Raw genomic sequence first — 3597 nt, 5'->3', positions numbered from 1 at the left:
GTGCTAGTCACTGTCAGAAGGTGTCTCCAGTAGCAACTTCCGCCTCTCTTGCCCCTTGTTCCCGCACCTCCCCACATACAGCAGCCCCCCACCCCTCCCTCCGTGCATCCAGGGATCCTGCCCCTGCTGCTTGTCAGAGCCAGAGAAGCAAGTCAGGGCCACCCCACAGAGGCGGGACTGAGACTCTTACCAGGGTTATTCCTCTCACCAACTTTTGGCCAGCCTCTAAACCGCCCTCACTAAGCTTGTTGACCGTGGGAGCTGGCCGCCGGTCCCCCAGACAGTTTTGGGAGGGTCCAGGGTACCCCCATCTCCCTTGCCTCTCTCTGTTCTTCCGGCTGTGCCTGCTGCTTCCACAATTCAGGCACACAGACCCCCCCACCTCCTTCCCTTTAGGAGGGGGCGTAGTAAATGTCCCTGGTGTCTCTTACACACACACACACACACACACACACACACACACACACAGATTTATGGGGTCTGACTGAGCTGGGCTGTTCCTTCAGGATGGGCGGGACCCAGCCCCCTCTTCTCCCCACACGTTGTAAATAGACCTCAGACCACCAGGCCCCCCCCCAACACCCGCACTTAACTGCAGGGAAGTCCAGGAGGGGCTGTGAACCCCACTGCCACGTCTATCAGTCCTCTTGTTTTATGCAAAGATTTGCTGTAGATTTCTCTCTCCTCCCTCCCCCACTCTTTTACTGTAAATATTGTCTCTAAATGTGTAACATATTATAAAGAATTTATAAGGATTTTTAAAGATGTTTTGCTCATTTAAAAAAGTGTTGTAACAGTGTTGGATCAGCCTCTGGCCCCACGTGCGCATGTCTCCTTTCACTGTGTCCTTGACACACCTCTCTAGGCGACAACTAAGATTTCCTGCTTCTGAAAAGTCCTGTCTTAAAAGTATAGTCTATATCTTGGAAATAAATGGCCTTCCTGGAGGCACGAGTCAGTGGTGTCACTTGATTTGGAGGGAGGAAAGGGCCAGAGAGGGGCGGGGTTGGGGGGAGGGGCTAGCCCACAGGAGGAGGGCAATGGGGACTGGACCAGTGGGGACTGGACCCGGTGGTGGCAGAGTGGAGGCAAACCTCTACCTCCTCGGAGCTTCGTAGGTGTCCTTGGGGACTCGTCCTGGATCTTCGGAATGTTCCAGCAGTGCTGCCCAGCAGACGCTACTGATGGGCGCATCCTGGCTGGCTACCATCACAGGCTCTCCAGGTGCCCCCCCCCCCCGCAGTATCCCAAGAAGACAAGAATGGGTTTTGCCCATTGTCTTAGTCACATGTGTAATTTATAACATGCGATGGGTTTCTTTAAAAAAATCGTTTTTAATTTTTAAAAATATTTTTATTTATTTCTGAGAGAGAGAGAGACAGCATGAGCAGGGGAGAGTCAGAGAGAGACACACAGAATCTGAAACAGCTAGCTGTCAGCACAGAGCCCGATGCAGGGCTCAAACCCACAAACTGTGAGATCATGACCCGAGCTGAAGTCGGACGCCCAACCTATTGAGCCACCCAGGCGTCCCCCCACAAAAATTTTTAATGTGTATTTTTTTTTTTGAGAGAGAGTGACACAGAGTGTGAGTTGGGGAGGGGCAGAGAGAGAGAGAGAGAGGGAAACAATCTGAAGCAGGCTCCAGGTTCTGAGCTGTCAGCACAGAGCTGGACACGGGGCTTGAACCCCAGACTATGAGATCATGACCTGAGCCAAAGTTGAATGTTTAACCGACTGAGCCACCCAGCCACCCCAAAGGGTGGGTATCCTTCATTGCCATAGTTCTGTAGTTGACCCTGCCAGCTTCCGGGGCACCTCTGATGAGCCTAGTACCTTGTAGGAAAAGCAGGTGATGTTCATCAAAGAGAACCACAGAGAGCCCTGGAGGTGGGTAGAGCATCACACTGCCCCTTCCTTTCTCTACCCAGCCCCCTGTTGTTTTTATTTGGCAAATGAGCCAACAGCTAGTGCTATGGGCTCACACCAGCTCCAAGGGCTTTACAAGTCCTGAGTCCTGCAACACTTTGGAGCTCTGTATCATTATTATCTCCATTTTATATATGAGGAAACTAAGGCCCAGAGACGTGACATGACCTGCCCAAGGTCACACAGCTAGTAAGTTGATGGGGCCAGAATCAACTGAAGCCCAGAGAAAAGACTTAAGAATAAGGTCACCAGCCCACTGAGCCACCTTCTCCCTGCTGTAGCAGGCTTTCAATGAGAATGAATCCAAACCATGCGCTCTCCCAAAACAAAGATTTCTCCAGTAAAGAGAAACCATTTGTGGTTAGCAGGCTCGCTCTATAGAATATTCCAGGGGGCCCTGTAAGCTGCAAAGAAAGTACACTAGATGGTAATTTGAATGCACACAAAGAATAAAGAATACCAACAAGGGTAACTATGGAGATATTATGAAAGACAGTATAAGCATTTTTATTTGTAATGCTTTTCTTTTTCTTTAACTCTTTTTTTGTCTTTAAAAGGCAACTGCATAGAGGAGCCTGGCTGCCTTAGTCAGTAGAGCATCCAGCTCCTGATCTCAGGGTCATGAGTCTGAGCCCCATGATGGGTGTAGAGAGTACTTAAAAATAACTGTAAAAAAAAAATTTTTTTAAAGACATTACTTAAAAATAAAATAAAATTTCAGGGGCACCTGACTGGCTCAGTCGGTAGAGCTCAGGGTTGTGGGTTCAAACTCCACTTTGGGCGTGGAGCCTACTTTAAAATAAAATAAAATCTCAAGCCTATTTTTTTTTTAATTTTAGAGAGAGAGAGACAGAGTGTGAGCAGGGGAGGGTGAGAGAGAGGGAGACACAGAATCTGAAACAGCTAGCTATCAGCACAGAGCCTGAGGCGGGGCTTGAACCCAGGAATTGTGAGATCATGACCTGAGCCGAAGTCAGACGCTTAACTGACTGAGCCACCCAGGCACCCCCCCCCCATATTTTTTTAATGTGGTTTTTTGTTTTTTTTTTTTTTTTGAGAGAGACAGACACAGAGTGTGAGCAGGGGTGGGTCAGAGAGAGAGGGAGACACAGAATCTGAAACAGCTAGCTATCAGCACAGAGCCTGAGGCGGGGCTTGAACCCAGGAATTGTGAGATCATGACCTGAGCTGAAGTCAGCCACTTAGCCAACTGAGCCACCCAGGTGACCCTCAAGCCTGTTTAAAAAATAAACAAAAGGCAGCTGCATAAAGCAATAATTACAAAACTATGTTGGCAGGCTTATAGCGTGTAGAGGTGAGATTTGTATGACAATATTAGTACAAAGGTGTGGGAGGGAATGGAGCTGTACTGAAGCAAAGCCTTTGTACGCTACTAAAATTAACTTAGTATTTATCCAAACTATATTATTACTGTTTTTTAATGTTTAGTTTTGAGAGAGAGAGAGACAGAGTGCGAGCAGGGGAAGAACAGAGAGAGGGAGACACAGAATCCAAAGCGGGCTCCAGGCTCTGAGCTGTCAGCACAGAGCCCGAAGCAGGGGTCAGACCCACGAACCATGAGATCATGACCTGAGCCGAAGTCGGATGCCTAACCGACTGAGCCACCCAGGGGCCCCATTTTTTTTAGTAATCACTATACCCAATGTA

The sequence above is a fragment of the Crocuta crocuta genome, unplaced genomic scaffold (assembly GCF_008692635.1).
Source record: "Crocuta crocuta isolate KB4526 unplaced genomic scaffold, BGI_CrCroc_1.0 scaffold68, whole genome shotgun sequence".
NCBI lineage: Eukaryota > Metazoa > Chordata > Mammalia > Carnivora > Hyaenidae > Crocuta > Crocuta crocuta.
Note: the sequence above shows the minus strand (reverse complement) of the source record.